Below are 19,927 nucleotides of genomic sequence, written 5' to 3'. Positions count from 1 at the left end.
ACCGCCTGCCCCGCCCCAGCCGGCAAGGGCCCTCGCTTCACCACTGCGCAGGATGCTGGGCCAGCGGGCGGGGAAGGCAGGCCCAGAACAGGCCGTCGTCAGGCTGCAGCAAGGCCGCATGACGTCACGGCAGGCCTCCGTGAACTTGACGCCTCAGAAGTGACGTCACGGCCCGGGACGATGTCACACGAACGACGTAAACCCACGGGTGAGTCACAGCGGCGACACCGAGGCTGCTGAAGGGAACGAGGGCGACCGGCCCGCAGCGCGCCGCTCTGCCCGCCTCCGCAGCACCACCGCAGAAGGCCACAGGGGCAGCAACCGCCAAAACCGCCACGCCGCGAGCGCCACATCCGGGTCCCGCGCGCAACCGTCGCCCGCCGCCGCCACCGCGCACGCGCCTCCCCCCCGCCCCTGGGAGGCGGGGCTGAAGCACCCAGCCACCTTTGTGATTGGCTGCCGTCCCGGGGGCGCCCGGGGATTAGCCGCTGTTTAGGAGGGCGGGCGTTATCAGCCCGCTGGCCGGCCATTGGGCAGGGCCGCCGGGGAGCCGCTCGCCCGTTGGCGGACCGGCGCGTCCGGTCTGGGGCCGGGGGAGGGTGCCATTGGCTGGAAAGTAGGTTAGTGGTGCGACGTTGGGTGGCAAGCCAGGCGGAAAGTAGGTCAGGGACGGGGGCTGCCTGCGCCGGGCGCCGCCGCGAGCGTGCCGCGCGCCGCCGAGGGACGGCGACCCCCTCCCCTCCCCCCCGCGGAGGCGCGCGAGCCTGCGGTGAGCCGTTAACGGGCGGTGGGCGACCGTTGGGGGGCGCGCGCGGGGGGGGGGGCGGCCCGCGCTGGGGAGGCGGCGGGGGTCGTCCTCTGGAGGGGGAGGGGAGAGCGGGAACGACTCGTCCCGCCGCCGCCCCCCTCTCCGCGAGCTGTGCCCTCCGGCAGGCCACGGGGAGCTACCTGCCCGGGGGAGGCGGGGGCTGCGGCTGCCCTGGGTGGAGGTGGCCGGGCCCGAGCGGCGGCGGTGGTGGTGCCGGGCAATGTCCCTCGGAGCCGGGAGCGGGCGAGGGGGGCGAGCGCAGCGGCCCCGGCGCGGGCTGCCTCGGTGTGGCGGGACCCGGAGAGGCCGTTCGCAGCCGGCCCCTAGGGCAGAGCCGGGGCCGCGGGGTCCTGGCGGCGGCGCCCGCTCGGGAGCAAGGAAGGGGCAGAAACGGGGGTCCCGGAGCTCGGTGGAGGCAATGCCAGCTCTGCTGCTCCTTCCCGTCTCGAGTTCGCCTCGTCTAAGGGTGAGTGTGGGGTGGCTAAGGTGAGGCGCTGAGCAGCGAGGGGTTGGCTCCCCTTCCCCAGCAGCGAGGATGGGTCCCCTCGGCCTCTGTCCCGCAGTTGATCCATTGGATCTTTTTCAGTGAATCAGGTGCCTTGTGATGAAGCCCGCTTTATGTGGGGCGTGAAGAGTGTGTGTATTTAGCACCTCAACGATGGTGGTAGTTGGGAGTTTCTATGGGTTGTGAGTCTGTTGCATGGAGGCCCGTCCTACCTGCAGGCAGCCAGAGCCACTGTGGGATTTCTTGCTTCCTAGCACTACAGCCCAGTTACCTCCTCTCCTTATGAGATGAATGTTTTATGGTAAGTTAGGGTCCTGAGGCTATCCTAACTGGTGCTGTTACTTCTAATCTCTCTGTGTCTGACAGCTGTATGTGTATCTTTTGCTGAGAAGGAACATTTTTCTTTGAAAGTGAAAGTAGAATACTGACAACAGTTAAGGTGGCTTCCTATGATCAGGATATTGCTTCTTTTTTTTTTTTTTTTTTTCCCTAGTGAAATAAATTGCCTCTTTCATGGCTGAGGTTTCTGTTATTCCAATGCCTCAGTTATACCAGTTTTATAAACATTTTAGTACCTAAAAGTAGTGTTGTATTATTTTTACAAGAAGCAAGGGGGTATGTTTGCTTGTTTTTGTAGCAAATGTACTATTAGCAGTTTTTAAGTACTTGCTTAGTATCTGGGGTAGAAAAGGCCAATTGCAGATAACTATTATCTTTGTAAATGATTTTGAACTCCCATTTCTTTCCAGAATTCATTCAGGCTTTAAGTAAAATTTTTTCCAAATCTTGGTCCTTAAACTTTCAAAATGAAGTTACTTTTTGTTTTTAATAGGTTAGCATTAAAATAGCCTGTCCTACCTGTTTAGTATAGTTTTTTTCTTTTCTTGAAAGGGTTTTGTAAATGGGAGAGACTGATAATGCACAGACTGCAGCCAGGTCTGTAGGGGAAAGAAGGAAAGTTGTTTTTTTGCTGTAATTGACTATTAGTACTGGCTAACTGTCCTTGTAAATAGCCTAGCAGAAGGCTGAGATTAAACTCTGCCCCCGGAAGAATGTGGATGTTTTGTACTTGCAAGGGTATGCAGATGTAAATAGCTATTTGATGTGTCAGAAACTACATGTAGCACTCTCATATGAATACTTTAAACCAATATTTGCCTATTAAGAGGAAAGCTTTTCCATCTTCTAAGCTTTCTGGTTTTGTATTTCTCATGACCATTCATGATCATGCCTACCTGAGGAAATGGACTGTAAAATAACCCAATACAATATTGTGGTTATAGATTAATATACTGCTTCATCCTGTATTCTCTTTTACACAGCTTATTTCCATCGTCTGTCCCCATCACAATTTTGGAGGATGGTACCTAGACCTCAAGGCCTATCCTTTTCATTTTGTTTTTTTGTGTTCTTGAAGAGAGAAAACTGCATCAAGAGACTACATGGACAAGAAAGGCATACCAGTGAGAACCTAAGAAAAGCTGCTTTATTTTGTCCTTCTCTACAGGGCCCTGTGGGAGTGTCAGGAGATTAATTTAGCTGTAGCTGGGATTCCACAAAGGTAGAGCTGAAGTTAGGGCCTGCTACGAAGCCACTGCCACTACCTGGTACCAAGCCACTTGCCGTATTCAGGGACCTTTGCTAAGGCCAGTAAGGTGATGTTTGTAGGGGCAGTTTGTTGGAGACTTTTTTTTTTTTTTCCTCCAGATACTTGTTTTTGAAGATGCTTTTTGTTAGCAGGAAACCAGGGACAATCATGGAAATAGTGGAGAGTATTATCTTGCTAAAGTAAAGAATAGGATCAAATGAACATTCACAGGGTTTTCTTGGCAGAGCTTAATTACACACAGTGCCTTAATACTATGCAAGACTATGATGATGGAGCTGAGACCTAATGATTGCTGCAGGCTGTGTGGTGCAGATGAATAAGACAGTTTTAGAAAGTGAATTGCATCAAGCATAGTGGAAACACCAACAGACTTGTAAGTTAATCAATTTAGACGATTACAAAAGCACTGGTTTCATGCTCTACTTCAAAATTTTAAGTTGTTTCCAATGGAGACCTAAGTGTCTATATGATAACACTTTCATAAGGGATATAGGAAAATCTGAAAGAATTCATTGTTATTAAGTAACCCAGGCTGAATTTGGCAGATCAGTTAGTGTGTGTGGGGAAGTGTTTGTTTTGTAGTTCTGTAATCTGTGTGCTTTCCATTTTTAACCTTTATCATCAGTTTTGCACTTAGTTCTGCTTTTGAACAAGGGCAGAAAATTGGTAAAAAGCAGGTAGGTAAATCTCTAAGTATTATAATTCTTAAAGTTCTTGGAAAAGTTAGTTTTCTTCAGTGGAAAATGTGTAATGACATATAATGAATTACTGCAAAGACAGTCCCAAAAGAAATCAGAGAATACTTAGGCTTTCTATCCTGACCTTTTAAACATGATTTGAAACTTTCACTTTGGGCTGTCATCATACTTAGAAAGCTTCAGGCTGATTTAATCAATTATTGCACTGTTTTGTTTCTGTTTTTTGTTTTTTTTTTTTTTTTTTTTTTTTTTTGATCAATGTAATATTTGATACTAGATGATACTGACTGGAACTCAGGACTAGCTGTTGCATTTAGTTGTTGAAAGTTCTGCTTGGTTGTCCATAGAAGTTAGACTCTATGTTTCGGAGGTGCTTGTAAGCAAGTAAGAAGATGGAAGTAAGGTGTGTTATGGTAATTTCAAAAGCACTTTGCACAGAGAGTGCTTGCAATCTGGGTCTTTGAGGCTTTTTGAGAGCTAATGTAGATTTTAGTGGATTAAAAAATAGACTAGAGGTATACTCTGCTTGGTGGGTGTTTGTGTGCATATATATCGTTGTTTTGCATTGTAATAATAAATATGTTCTAGGTCTAGTTAGATTGAATGCAAAGTGGTCACTTATGTGGTTTAAACAACAACAAAACAAACCTGTAAATCTTTGTGTATGGGTGTTGTATACTTCTTTGGTACTGTGTAGGTTAGACCCAGGATGCTGAAACAGAACATGATACACTTAAGATGAGGATGCTTTTCTTTTTAAGACTTAGTGTGTTGAGTAATTATTTAGAAAGCCAATTTCAGTTTTCTTTGCAAGGTTTTTTTTTTTTTTTTTTTTTTTTTTTTTTTGTGGGTGGGAGGAAGATATGCCAGTTGTGATTATTAAACTGTTTCTGCATGTAGTTAATCACTTCAAATATTGTCAAATATCTTGTGATGTATATTTAATTAAATTTTACATTGAATATATAGATGGATAGCTGACTAGTATGAACTGCATATTGTACCTGCATTTTCTTTTTTTTACCTCAATTTGTTGGAAAAATGCAGTAAGGCTACTTATCCAAGGCCCAGACTTCATCTCCTTGGAAACCTGATCTTTCACCAGATGTTGAGAAATGTAATTTCCTTTTTAATCCATTTTGCAGAAGAATGCAGATCAGACATCACTTCCAGGTTTTGGTAGTCTGGAATGTTCTTTAACTAAAAAAGTAGTTTGACATTTCATGTTTTGCCCCAAAGATGATGGATGGTTTCTGTTGCATTTGGTATTATTTCAGACTTATTTCAGCCGTTGCTCAAATTCTAGTGGTCGTTGTATAGTTCAATTCAATTCAGTAGGTGGATTGTAATGTCTCCATGTGTGCAGTGAAGGACCATCCCTGTTTCCCCCTACCCCCTTTCATGCCTGCATGGATTCATCTTTCTTTTCTGTGTTCAGATCATATTTTCTCACCTGCAACTGCAAAAAGATATTTCTTAGCCAATGCATGCAGAATTTGTAACCTTTTCAATCTCTTGCCATTTGAGAAGCTGTTACTCAATGTCTCTGATATCAGACACACTTCTAGGTCAGCTGTTGGTGTCAGAACAACTTGTGACCCTGAGCAGAAGCCATGTTGTAGTTTAGTAGGTTGTTCCTGTGTAGGAATGGTGCCAGCAGGATACTTACAGAGCAAGAAATATCATTCACAGGAATTAGAATGGTGAAATAACATGCCACGTTTCTTGTGGGCTAAGTTGTGGATGTTCTTTACTAACTTCTAAAGAAACCCTTTCAAATGAATGTAAGCAGTTGAGGTTCTTTTTTCACCTTTGTTTTGGCAGTGTTTTCCTTGCAAGCATTAGTAGGCTTTGTTATTTTCCACAGACAAGCAATTTAGTTGCAGCTTTTGTAAAGGAAATAGTGAACATGTTGTTAAATCCTTAATTGTGCTCACTTGATACAGCTACAATGGAAATGTATCTCCCAATGAGCAGTTGCTGTATCAGTGGGGAGGATATGTTTGGCAGTTTCTAAGCAGTGTGTATTGGCATCATGTCTCTCAAGTCACTTTAATAGGAAGTCATTTTATAATAATTCATATATGCTTATTCCATTGCAGCTCTTTGCCATAATTACTTTGTGTCAGCTAAAAATACTTTTAAGCTAATGGAATCCATGTATTTTAAAGATTTGAAGTAGTCTTGATACAAGAGTTCTACTTTCACTTTGCCCTTTATTTTGGGACCTAACTTTTCTGAGATTCAGGCTTTCTGTCACAGTTTGCTTGTTGGTGTGTTAGCTGTACTATAACTTTTTTAGGCACTATTTTTTTTTCTTTCTGCCTATAAATTTGAATAGTCTAGTCATTTTTCAAGGATATAATCTGGGGTTCAGCATGTAAAAGCAAAAGTCAGATGTTAGTCTTTGAGGCCTTTGTTAGAGTGTGGCTTCTGACCCTCTCGCCACTGTTGAGTTCTTCAGTGTGCAGTTTTGCAGTTTGAAAACAGTTGGTCTGTCCGATTCCTCATACAGATTTAGTCCTCTGTCTCACTCTACGCACATATACACACACACATGTGCACGCCCACCTGTCCTGGCAAGGTGTGTCAGGCTGCTCCCTAAAGAGCTGTGCAGTAGGTATTTACCACTGCACTTGTCCTGGCTGGCTACTCTATTCGGTTGATACCAAAAGGCTTTTCCTCTCCCAGTTCAAGCCCAGCTCACTGTTTTTAGGCTCTCAGATGAGAACCAGTAGGAATCTTTGACTGAGAAACTATTTATTCCTCTGTTCCCTTTCCCAATGTATGTTGTTGCCAAGACTGTAATTTAATGTATTGCTTGGATTTGGGGTTACAAATTGGTTTGTTATAGAGTAAATGAATTAGTTTAAAAAAAAAAAGTGAATATCATCACTGTGCTCTCAACATACTTAATATTTGTGTGTTATACTCGGGACATGACCTCAGTTCAGAAAACCAGAAAATCGCTCGAGTTTCATTTCAGAAGACTTCAGTATCCGTTTTTTTTCATGACTGTATAAAGCCTCAAGGCACTAGATAAACTTGCTGTCCTTGACTGACCATATATTGCAATTTTAATCTATAGCTAGCTTATTACGGCTTTTTAAGTTTTGAGAACTTTAACATCTTAATTTTTAAAACCGAATTGAAGCTTTATGATGTCAAATGCTGTCAAAATTTAGAGCCTTCATTTAAAGTAGCAGTATTTAAGCAGTGTTTAATCTTTTAGTGACATCCTATGTGAAATTAGGAAATTTTAAGTCATGTCTGTTATGACACTTTCACGGCGCTATTTTCATGCGTGGAGAGCAGTATCTTTGTATGCTAGAAGTTGTCCAGGAGCTTAGAAGGTTTTTTTTTAATTATAAATAGCTTTGTATATTTAAGTTTCTCCTTTCTCTTATTTGGAAATATTGTTTGGCTGCTATAACCAAACTAGCTGGTGGATATTCCAGTTTATTTTAGAAACCTGTCAAGTCAGTCCAGTGATTTCTGTCACATAAAAACATTAGACTTGCTAGAAGAGCTCTCTGATGGATGATTATAGAATGACAACAGTGCCTGTTGGATATGTTAAATGCTTACCTTGCATTTTGGGTCCAGATACCACAAGTTATTTGTATTTTAGAAGTGAAAGTTCTGCAACTGGATATTCCTGTTTTTCATGAGAGAAACAGGAGCAGTGAGTTTACCCTGATCTATGCTGGATTTGTTTCATCAGTGTTGGAATTTCTAGGGCTTTATATGGTGGGTGCCTCCACCCCATCCCTACCCCTCCATATCTGAGCGATATGTAGCTTGGTCAGCCTATCTGACGGGGCAGAAGTCTGAAGAGAAATGGGCATTTCCCTATCTTAGCACTAAAATTCTAGTTCAGCCTGTTTAAGATATCCTAGCTGGCAATATGGAGCTCTCAATTGCTGTATTTGGCTATTGTTTGTTGAATGAAATAACTCCTGTCCTAATTTGTCCAACTTTGCCATGAGACTCTTCCATAACAGATACCAGTTTTATCTTCCTAGATGGACTAGTTCTTTATTCATCTTGCTCTAATGCTGTTGTCATCATCAAGTGTAAGATCAGGAGGAAAAAATAGAGGAGAACTTCAAAAGGGTAGGCTGTTGTAATTTCCTAGAACTCTGCCTGCTCAAAATAAAGGGATGTTGTTCTACTCCTTTTCAGATGAGTAAAGTTATATTCTTTAAAGGAAAGTCTTGATTTAGCTGACATTTCACTTGCAAAATAGCTACCTCAGTTTTATCCTTCTCTAGATAATTATACTGTGTGTTGGAGTCTTTTGAAGAAATAATCTTGACAAAATACCATTAAAGAAACCCAAGATATGCAGGAGTTTCCAAACTTAATCAAACTTAATGTATGGACTAGAAACTGACATTCAGCGTTCTCTACCTTTCCTGGTAGAGATGATCACCTTATCAACTTGGAACAAATTTTGAGAAGTGTATATGGCTGATGCCAGCATGCAGGTTCTCTGTGCCCCTTATATACACTGCTTCCCTCCCAGAATTCTAGTTTGACTTATGAATTTTTTGAGTCTTTCAAGGATCTGTGTGGAAAATGCTACTGTCTAAGGCAGTATCACCACAGCTGTGGTCAGGCCTTTGGACAGAACAAGAAGTGAAAACCTGTGGACAAGGAGAATTCTCTGTTCTTGGTACCCCGTGGTTTGTCCTGTCGTGCCATAGGTGTCCTTAGTAACATCTGCAGACAGCTAGGCATATTTAGACGGTAGTTTTGATTATTTAAGTTGTATTGCTACTGACAAGGTAGCTCCTATTTGCACTCCAGCCCCTGCCCTCTGTTCCTGTCCCTGTAAACTGTTCCTCTGCTCTGTGCTGGCACGTGCGTTTGGGCAAGAGCACTGGATTAGGGAATCTGATTTGGCTCAGGGATGACTTTTTTTTATTTTCCCCCGAGACTGATTTCACTTGACTCAGCTCCCTGATAACATGTACTTTGTGGCTTCATAAACACTTGTGCTTATGTATGTTAGGAAACAGCACAGTGGCAGCTCACAGAATGAGTAGCCCTGAAGGAGAGGCGGGAGAGGCAGTGAGGGTAAAGACTACATTTCAGTAGCAGTGCTGCTTTAAGTATGTTACTGGAACCTCAGTGTGGGAGAAGAGGATATATGACAGAATATTTTTGCATAGGCTCTGTTGGGTCATTTCTTCTGTGAATCTACATAAAAAATAACAAATGCTGTTTTTGACATAGGTATCCAGAAGCCAAGAAAATCTCTGGAGCTATGAAAGGTTTCCATGTCTAATGGCCTGCAAATCTGTTTTCTGTATGGCTGTGATAAACACTTTTTAAGGTTGAGTAAATCTTTTTAACTTTATGTGGAATATAAATGGAAAGTAAGAAAAGCTTGAAGTAAACGGATAACAAGAGAATCTGTTCCTTCTACTTAAAATAAATTCCTGACCATTTTTTTCCTCTAGAGCATAATTTATTAGTAAGGACCAAATAGTTGCACATCTCAGAAAGAAGCAAGACAAAAAAAACCCTTCATGCAACAAAACAGTGAGGAAAAAGTGTATCTCATTGGAGACATAATTAGCATTATAAAGTATTGGAGATCTTATCTATCTAGATGAACTGATTATTATCCAGTCTTACAAGGCTTTTGAGGTACCCCCTTGAATGCTTAATGTAGTGTAGGAGAGTTCCAAGTGCTTCTTAGACAAAATAAATGTGCCTTTTAGAACAGGGTTTGCTCAGGCAGGTGGTTGAAACTCTGAATTCATTCATGGAGTGCTGTAAGACTTCTGTGATGTAGTTCCTTTGGCATGGCTTTCAGATTCATACTTTTTCTATTTTTTTAAAAAAAACAAATATTGTATCTGTCACCTGACTTATCTTCCAGTTTTAGGATCGTTCTGTGGCTTACTACTCTCCCATAACCCTAAACATACTGGAGTGATGGAGTGCCTTGAAAAAAAAACCTGGGAAGATAGCATTTTCTAAATTTTGTCAGTGAGAAATACTCTTCTGTTCTTCTACTGATCTTTTTGTTGTTGTTTGGTGACTTCAGAAAGTCTAGTAACTGGTCTTTTATTTTAAAATAAAGTCAGATGGTTAAAAGTGGTCTGCTTCTCCCCCCCCCCCCCCCCCAGTGGTCAGTGTGTAGCTTTGTTATACTTTTATCTCAGTTTAATGTGTTTTGTTTGCTTTTTTTTTTTTGGCAGTGTTTTGGAATGATGATGTGTTGGCAACTGGGTCAGAGTGATGTTGGTGCAAATTCTGAGGCTTGTCTGTAGAAGCGGCTGGCTAGTGGATTTTGGAGAAGCGCAGCAAGTAGAGAAAGGAGCTTTTATGACTTTTCAAGTTCTGCAAGACTCTTGACAGGCTAGCAGATTTCTACCTTAAAGAAGAAACATTAGGGATAAATACAGTTAACTAATTTCCCTTTCTAGTAAGCATAATTGCATGTTGCAGTGAAGTACTATAGTTCTCCACCTTCAAATACAACACAGCATATCCTCTTTAACTCCTCCCTGTGATGTCATTTGGCTGGATCTTTGGCAATAGTACGCAACTGTCTCTTAAATCATTCTGTATGGTGTAGCTCTGTATTTTCCATACATCCTTCCAAAAGTGTACTCATCAGAATCATTTCTGTGTCTGATCTAATTGTTGTCTTCCATTCTTAAAAGGCGTGGTCAGTTACGGCTGTTGGTGTCCTATATTGTTGTTTTCTCCTTGTCTTGGTAGTCTTTTCATTCTCACTTTTCAGTCTGTAAACACTGATCTCCCAGTACAATTATATTTTGACCTTTCTAATGTGTCATTCTAATTTAGAACAATAGGTTCCTTAAACCAAACTTACCTGGATATTGAACAGCACTCATACAGGCTTTCTTGATTGTACTTCTGTGTATTAGAGATTTGATTTGTTTTAACTCAGGTGTTGATAAGTGAGCCTCCCTGAATCACCTTACTGTGCACTCAAACATGCAGAGAACTGTTCTGTTTTTTTGGTGGGGCTGGCTTTAGTCTGTTTTGGATCTCTGAATCGGTTCACTGAGATGAGATAAGGGCCAGTGCTACATGGCAGTGCACAGCTGAAAGATGAGAGTGGGCAATTAACATCTCTTGGAATCACACCTGCAGTAACAAAGGGTTAATTAAGCATTTAGATTTTCAACTTCTCATCTAGTAAGAAAATGTAAGAGATTTCTCATGTGAATCCGGTAAAGAGAGGTCTATGCTGTACAGTAGAAAATCCACGTAGCCCCATACTAAATAAGCCATTTTACTGATTCATACTCCTTGCGATCCTAAGCAAGGGTTAGTCAGTAGCGTTGCTTCTGGTGATTTCCACCTGGGTTTGTCCTTGATGTAAAGCTATTCAGTATTTTTATCAATTATATAATGGAAGAAGATACCCTAATTGATGAAAGGGCCAGGTGATGCAAGGTAGTGATGCAACAGCCTATATTGCTTGATAAGCTCTCGCTCAAGAAATATATGTGCTGTTTCTAAATAGCTGCTAGACAGCCATATATCTGTATATCACACAAATTAAAGACTGTCTTAGAAAGCAAAGTTTGAAATGATTCAGAGTAGGAGGATTTCATTGACTAGCTGTTCCCAGTGCAGCATTACAAAAAGGTATACAAGTGAATTTTTGGCTTAGTAAACAAGAAGTGTCAATCTTGACACAAAGGAACTTTAGTTTCTGTGTGTGATGTTAGTTATGTCAGAACTTTAATACTTTCCTGTACTTCAGAAAATGTTTATAGAAAACTGAAAATGGGTCAAGGGATGAACGTTGATTTGGAAACACAACCTCACAGTGAGAAATCAAAGAAACGCAACCAAATGTAGTTAACTGAAGTAAAAGCAATTGGATGATTTCATCCTTCTGTTAGTGAACTGATGGAGTAAATAAAATGAGACTCAGTTGCTGATTAGTTAGATACTCAAATTCAGACTAGAAAAGTTGAAGGTTTTGAGCAAGTGGAACTAAGCTCTGGAACAGAAATGGTAAGAGGTTAGTAGATTCTTGCAACCCATCAGTTCATGCAGGATATCTTTCTAAAATAAACTTTGGCTTGAATTACAGCATATCACTTTGTTGTATAAAATAATAGTTGATGTTGTTTTGTCTCCTACTGTGCAGGAGTTGAGCGTACATGGTCATACAAGGGAACATATCTGAAAGAGTCTTGTATGCTTTCCTCTAAGCTGCTGTGTGCTTAAGCAGTAGAAAGCAGAGGGAGGGACAAACAGCTTTAACTAGACTGAAGGATAGCTAGAAAGGCTTATGGCAGAGAGAAGGGGGCCATCTATGAAGACTCCTGTAACTCTTCTTCAAAACCTTATTAAAATTTTAGAAGGTTAAAAAAAAAATAAAGGGGATTCTCAAATCTCTTTTCTGTAAGGGATAGGTAAAATGGCATATCTTGAGAGTTTTGTTCATCAGTACTAAAAGGCAAAGGAAACTCCACCTTTGGACTATAATCTCACTCGTGGGAGCAAAATATTAACACTTTGGTGTTTCAAAATAGGAGAATCGAGTTTTAATACCAAGGATTTGGATAAGAACAAAATTTTAAGCACTGATCTTTGATGGAGGTGGAAGTGGGGGGAGGGAAGGACTTGAGTTGACACGTATGAAGCCAACTGAACAGGCTTTAGCAGGCATCCTTAAAAAACTCAGTGGAACACCAGATGAGGCTATGAAGCCAAAACATATACACTAGCAGCAGTAGTAATAGAGCTGTCCTTATTTCTGTAGTAAAGTCATGGCAAAATAATGGATTAGATCCTAGAGATCATGTTCCAAAATGAACATTGCAGAAAAATAGGACTCTGGAAAAAAAAATTAGAAGTATTTATATCTAGGGATTAGCATATGATCTTCTGGAAGAGGGCATTCTTTTCTATTCTATTGTAAGCCTGTTTGTCTCTTTCATTTTTTCCTCCTGTGTGCTGTTCAGTAATAGTTTCCCTATTTGCTGCATCTTTTGGCCTCTTTAAAAGCGAATTGTGAGCAGTGCTCAGTGATATGAAAGTTGGATTAGTACTGTAGGCTGTAGATTTCAGGTGAGTGGAGAGATTCTGTGCTTATTAACTGAAGTGCTTAGCCTGGTAAAGGACTATCCTAAATGCTTGCTGATAGCAAGCTTGTGCCTACTGCACTGATTTTTACATGGTTCCCTGCTCACTGCTGTAGTTTCTAGGTACTGCATAGGGAATTTAGATGCCTAAATCAGGTTTTAAATTCCACTTATGAAAACACTTGCCTTTTAATGTATAAATCCTATATTAGGATTCTATAAATTCTTATAAATTCTATATTAGGCTAGTTTTTCTGATAAGCTAGGCTTTAATGCTGGCTTTGCTAAACTCAGTTTAACGTGTATTGAATTGAAACTTTCCATCTTTTGTTAGGTGATGCTGTGCTGATGACTGCAGGTTAGGTGACTTAAACCTGAGGTATCCTAGAAGGGTTTTTTGAGGATGTTGTATGCTTTACGCTTTCACTATGGATGTTCTCGAAAGTATGTATGACATTCCTTTAAGTAGCAGTTTTCCTTGAATACTTAGAAACAGGTAATGTTCGCTTGCTAATGTTGAAAGAAAGTAAGAATGATCATTCCCTGCCAGAACGAAGGCCCAGTTCCTGTGGAGTCTGTTAGTGACTGCCACGGGAGAGTAAGATGAGGGCAAGGATGTGACCTCTCACGCTGGCTTCCAGTTATCTTCAGCTCAGGGACATCATGAGCCAGATGTGGTAATCCTCAACAGAATTCCTTTCTGTGAACTGGTCCTATCTCCTTTGAAACCACATGAACTTTTAGCCTTCGTATTATTTGGCAGGGAGTTTCCAAGGCCTATCACATGTTGTGTGAAGAGCTGCTGTCTTTTCAACATGGCTCCTGCTAGCTTTTTTTTGTCCTTCTTTCTCACACTGAAAGAGAGAACAATCCTTCTCAGTCCTTTCTGTGACATTTGATAATTCTGTAGGCCACGGTGTTGTCTGTTTTCTAGGATGAAGTGTATTGGCTTACTTGATTGTTCCTCATACAGAAGTGATTGCATATCTTGTTCTATTGAGTGAAATTGGAAAGTTTTCCATTTTCTAATAATCTAAATTGCTGTGGATTTGTTGGATGTTATTCAAATCCTCAGTACCGTTCAGGAGCTGTAAACAATTATGAGTATTCGTAAGTGGTAACTAAGGAGCTGCATTATTAGCATTTGTCACAAGTCTGTTATTTGCAGAAATAGGATCTTCTAAACCTACTTAAACTTTCTGTGGAGAAATACGAACTGTCTGCTGATCCTTCACAGGCCCTTTGGGATCAGGCTGCGTAGGTCAGGGAATGTTATGCTTCAGAATAGAACAGTGGGTTGGAAAAGCTTTTGCTTGCAACAGTTAGATGTCTTCTTCCTCTGTAATGTTTTCATGGGGTGGGGGGGGTGCTGTGTAGGCAGATTTTTGAACCAAACAAGAGCAACCACAAAAAACGTAGACTTCAGTTTTACCAAAAGAGCGCTTTTGTGGTTTTTTCCTGAACAAATTTTCTTCCTATTTCACCTGTGTTTGGCATTGGAGGGGTTTTTGATCTGTTTTTGTGCACGTGACACTCCATTCTTCCTCACTTGTTGTATCTTATTTCCATTTTCTTGTAACAATTAAGATACCTGCATAGCATAAGGCCCTATTAAGTGAATTCTCAGTGTTTTCTGCTTGCTATTGTCTCTGCGAAGGGACATCTTAATTTGGTAATGTGAGTCTTTGTTCTAAATACAACGGCAATTTTAAAACACTTTTTCAGTTCCAATTATAATGTAGAAGTACACATTCAGACATGGTTGTTAATAGGAATAGATTTTTTTAAAAAATTAAAATAGAACACATGGATTTAAAATGCTGTCTGAAAAATGCATGTGAAGATTTGCATCCAGATGTAATACAGATGGCAGCTGAATGTCACAGGTTTGGAAATTTGGTTCTTGTCAACATCAGCATTAACGTATAAATGCACAAAAGAGGAATGTGGTTCATGAGCCATTTCTGTCAAGAACTTTCCTATTGTTGTAGGCCTTTCTTAAGAAAATAAGTTTCTACTACTGCTAAAGCAACAAATACAGAGTGGATAGGAAGCCTCCAGTAGTTTATCTATAAATTCTTAACTTTTCATTCACAAAAGAATAAATTCCTGAAGCAAAGGAAATGTCACAGCACAAGTGTGGATCAGTAGAAAGGTTTCAGCACACCTTGCTTTGCACAAACCACACAGGAATTTGCATATGAAAATAAATCCTGCTGGAGTGCTGTGAATAAGCTGGAAAACAATTTTCACTCTGCACGTGTAGTTGAAGAATATGGCAGGCATATTCTGTCCACTCACTGCTGATGAAGGGGATAGTTCTGCTGCTTCCCAGCTTCTGGCAACCTCTTACCACCTTGCTTTGTGCTGGTTCTGCATATCATCTGACCTTTCTGCAAGACAGTCAGTTTGCTAATTCCACAGAAGACTGTTTTCTGTCAAGTTAGTATTTAGCTTGATGAGCAGATTGATTTGACACGCTGTGCAGACAGGCTGTGGAGTCTGTGGGAAGTCTGTGCCAGAGTACTGGAAGGGAAATCTGGGGGAAGAGTAATACTGAAAAAGGCCAGTCAAATGTTATATCAGATGTCGGCTGTAAAATGTTATATCAGACACTCTGTGAAACTTTATTGTGAGGTTTTCAACAGTATATCATGCTTTTCCTGAGCTACACAAGTATGACTTTTTCCAAACAATATAGTTTTTATCAAGGTACTTACTACTCTGGGCATCAACATAAAGGACAGGAAATACTCTGTATGGTTTCTCCCTGAATTATCACTTGACTTACTCCACTGGCTCTTACTTTGAACGTCGTGATTTATGAAGTCTAAGCATCTAAAAAGTTTTTCTTCTGGCTTTAGTGAAATGTACCCCATAGGCTACTCTGGGCTTAAGGTGTCGATGTAACACATTGTGCAGAAATCCCAGTTTATCCAAGTTAGAAAGAAAAATAAAAAAAAAAATAGCGAGTGCTATGCAGAGGTAGAAGAAGCCAAGACTATAAGTCACTAATGCATTCAGCATATGGTATGTTGACACTTATACCTTTCTTTTTAATGTCCTGTTAAAGGACTACTTTTAATTGTCTTTCTGGTTGCATGGTCATTTAAACCAACAAAAGTATGATGCAAGCCTTGAAGAAGCTGTCCTGCAGTCCTGCCACCCTGTCCTGTGCCAGAACAAGTGCTGCTGTTTGTTGGATAGCTGAGTGGGTAGTTTTCAGCTACAGCAATTCTGCTTACAGTGCACAGTATCAGTATTTGTGCTGGTCCTAGGGAAGGGTTGGGAACTTGTCCTAGTTCTCACTGTGTTTACTATTGCTGTGGTTCATAACTGCTTTAAGTCAATCATTCTGAAAAGCAGAGTAGCAAATAAGGCTGCAGCATGAGCTGTCATCATTTTGAAATGCTGCCTTTCTCAGCGTTAGCAGTGGATCATTCATTTAAAAAGTGGGGAAGGTATTATTTTTAAGTATTGAATAATACTGAAAATGGCATGCAGTAACGTTATTTGATGTTTGTGTCTTGTTTAGGGTGTTTAATGGAAAACATGCAACTGTTGAATTGCTGCAGTGCCTCAGTTTTTACCAGCTTGATTTGGATAGTCACTGGCAAATAGTATGACTTTAGGAAATCAAACTGTTAAGCTTGTCATTTATGTTAATATTTATAGTTGCTCCACAGAAATCAAAGGGACTCCAGATGCAGATTTGAAAGACAAGAAGCTGAATCCACTTGCATGGGTGGGGATTTTCACCTTCTTAAAGTTGGAAGTTAGGAAACGAAAATTGTAAATTTTTATCTTCTCCATTTACACATACCCACTGTATATCTTAAAGTTTGTATGCTGTCACTGTACGTTCTTCTGCAGTCTTTGTTTTTGCAGAGTACCTACTCATATACTAAACAAAAAGCTGTGATGCCTTTATCTAAAATGCAGTGATGTGGTGGGTGGGAGAACAATAATGAAACTGAGCCTCTGACATAGTACTGAGATGGTTTGAAGGAAGAAATATTGATGTTCATATGGATCTGGTGCATATGTGTTTGAAAGCTAATTTTGCATCAAAAGGAGGTTTTATTTAAAGAAAATGGGAAAAATGCAAGAGATGCTTGCTGGAGAAGATAATAGAGAGGCAGTTTACCGGGGAATACCTCCAGCTTTGTTTCAGGCAAGCTGAGAATATCTTGGTTTTCGCAAGATAACTTTAGGATCAAAGAGAAGCTGACAGCCTGTCAACTTCTCTTTGTCAGGCTGGTAAAGAATCTGGCAGAGTGTGCTGAGAGCAGGGACAGTTTCTTCCAGGCAGAGATGGGATTTAGCAGGACCAAAGGAACTGTGCAAAAGCTGGAAATGAAAGGATTAGGTATAAATATAACCCATGTCTACAGTCCTCTTAATGATGTTCTTGCCCTTTTGTTTCTGTGCTTTCTTCCCTGAAGATATAAACTCTTTGTTTTTGAACGGTTATTTTTTATTAGTTGTTTTAGTTTTTTGGCAACAGATCTCTGAATGAAAGGTCTCACACGTGCCAAATGCTGTTGGATTTGTTGCAGTCATGTGACTGAAAAACAGACTGGACTGTACAGAGTATCTCTAACAGTATTTGGACCCGGTGATCCAACCCAAAGCAAGATGCAGGAAACTAGCTTTGTCATCTTAATAGATGCATTCAAGAGGCAAAAAGTGTATGTGGTTTGGCCTGGTAAACTGAAAGATGGCTGACAAAAACAAGAGAAAAGTCAAGTGAGGGCATATTACTTAGGCAGGGTTAGTCACATCAGTGCTTGAATGCGATGTCTAGTTTTGGTGCCTACAATTCTCCAGTATGAGAAGGAATTAAAAATAATTAAGAAGAGTTTCTAAACGTTTTGAAACCTTACAAAAGCACATAGCAAATTCAGTAGCTGGAAGCTAGGGTAGCCAACTTGGAGTGCAAAAATGGTGCTTTGCCATTAAGAAAAGAATGTTAGCTTGAGTAAAAGCCTGTTCTCACTTGAAATCTTTAAATCAAAACATCCTATTGCAAAGTATATTAAAGCACAAAGAGACGTTGTAAGCTTAAGGAAGAAATCCTAGAATGGGTTCCATGGTGCGTTACAATAAAAGATCAGACTGGATAAGTATTAGAGAGGTATCTGACATACAGTTTCTGCCTTTGAAGTACATGAGTAAGTGTTTTGCAAGACTGGTATCTCATACGGAGACCCTCTAGAAGACACATTTCTTATAACAACATTGTGAGAGGAACTTGCCTTCCTGCCATTGAAAGGCAACTTTGGAGATGAAGAACTGCAGGAAGAATATTTGCCAGATTATGAGAATGTTGGAGCTTCACTTAGCCACAGCAAGGAAAATTTCAGCTTGTCCGGAATGTATCATGGTAGTAATATTGTTTGCAATGAGCAATCAGGCCTCAGGAAACTTATTCTAAAGCCCTAAATTAGATGACATATATTAAATTGTGTGAAACTTAGCTTATCCAGTTTGGATAATTGAAGGATGAGGATAAAACTTGCATCTAAAGCTTATGCCTGCAATAAGCAATGCTCATAGGTAGGAGGAAGAAGAACTCTTGGAATAGAAAGCTGCATCTTTTTGATTGCATGTGCAAAAGGTAGGCATTGGCAGTTAAAGATGCACTGATTTGTAAATTTCTACCGTTTGCGTAAACAGGAGGAATGAGTTAAGTAGATTATCCTGTTATCTTTTATGCTTCTCCTGTTCTGAAAATGTCTGTTATTCCAGACTGTACAGTTCTCTGAAGGAGGTGGGTTTTTTGTAATTTCTGCTTTGAAGTTGACTGAATGCTGCACAAGACAAGACATATTACTTTGACAGATTAGGAGCAATACATACAATTTGGGAGACTTCACAAAACCATTGCATCCTCAGTTGAGAGATTTGTTTTTTAAGGGTTCCAATCAAAGCACACTGAAGTACATAACTTCCTGTGGAAATCAACAGTATCTTCGGTTAGGTTGTTAATTAAGACACATTAATTCTGGATAATAGATTTGCCTATCTAGTAAGATAGCTTTCCCTCAGCCTTTTATCCCCCAAAAATCTTCTGGATGGCTTGGAGCTGATAAAGATTGCATTCTGTGGTTGTAAAATAGTGCAGGCTTTGCTCACTGGAGGCTGGACCTGGCTTGGAAACCCAGTTTGACAACCAGACTAAGCTTATATTTCAGTAATTTAGGGAGTAGATTTTCCTACTTGGACTGTGTAGGGGTCGGTTGTTACGAATAGAATAAAGAATTTTGGTGTTAGAAGAGTAGAATTCAGTGTACAGCCAAAGGACTTAAGGCTTCTGTTGTCTATTCATTTTAAGTGTTATTCAGTTGTTTTTTTTTTTTTTTTTCCTGTAATAGTGAAAACTTAATACCTTGTTCCTTCCCACGCATTCAGAGAGTCTTCTGAGGGATTGGAATAAATGAATATTAAACACTACATCTTAACAAATGGATTTCTGTGGACTTACTTTACCAGCACTTAACATCGGTCTCTATTTTTAATATATAACTATTTTGTTTTAACTTACAGAAATTTTGGGGTTCTATGCTGAACAAAATGTTTATACCATTGTCTTAAAGTAATTTTTTGTGAGTAATGAAAACACTTCTGATATCAAAGTTCATTTTTCTTCTGATTTCAAACAACTATAATTTTATTCCCTCTCAATTGCATCTGTGTCCAGTGAAATTAAACTGGTGATTTGTGATCACCTGGGCCCTGTTAAGTAATACATCCAGAGTCATGAAATGTGCTACTTGAGAATGGATCTTACACTGATATTTATTTATACATAGGCTTAACTCTGTTTAATTTTTCCTACCCTTTGTAGGAGATTGGCTCTTTTATTGACAGCTTTACCTTTTGTAAAACCTTCTTAAAATTTCCATCTTGTTGATGTTTGAGATCAAAACTGAAAATGTGTTTCTAGAATACCTATGGGGGTCTTAGTGTATCTGTAAAATGTCATAAGCCTCTCAGTGAAATGCTTGCAACAGCTCTGAGGCAGCATCCACTTGTCCCTGCTCTGTCTCAGCTGAGATATTGGTATTCATTACTCTAGTTCTGGTCACTGTGGCTAAGCTTGGTAATTTATTTGATCACCAATATCACTATACCCAGTATTTAGTGTCTGCAGGACCAATACTTGCTGCTTTGAGGCTTGTGCGGAGGCTACAGGTTTGCTTTATATGTATG

At 40.4% G+C, this 19,927-nt stretch overlaps 1 protein-coding gene across 6 annotated transcripts in view; it reads left to right on the top strand.

The window, feature by feature from the left end:
* The first annotated feature begins 582 nt into the window (after positions 1 to 582).
* The window catches only part of BMAL1 (basic helix-loop-helix ARNT like 1), a 53,037-nt gene continuing 33,692 nt past the window's right edge, over positions 583 to 19,927 (top strand). For 2 of the 6 annotated variants that reach the window (XM_026104407.2, XM_026104406.2), the window contains exon 1: positions 583 to 769. The gene's annotated coding sequence lies outside the window, so the exon portion shown is untranslated. Of the gene's footprint in view, positions 770 to 1,255; positions 1,275 to 2,635; positions 2,777 to 19,927 lie in introns of those variants that run through there. The other 4 variants (XM_026104405.2, XM_026104401.2, XM_064512968.1 and 1 more) reach the window with 3 other exon arrangements.

This window comes from Dromaius novaehollandiae, chromosome 5 (genome assembly GCF_036370855.1).
Source record: "Dromaius novaehollandiae isolate bDroNov1 chromosome 5, bDroNov1.hap1, whole genome shotgun sequence".
NCBI lineage: Eukaryota > Metazoa > Chordata > Aves > Casuariiformes > Dromaiidae > Dromaius > Dromaius novaehollandiae.
Note: the sequence above shows the minus strand (reverse complement) of the source record. Positions and strands in the feature narration are given on the sequence as shown.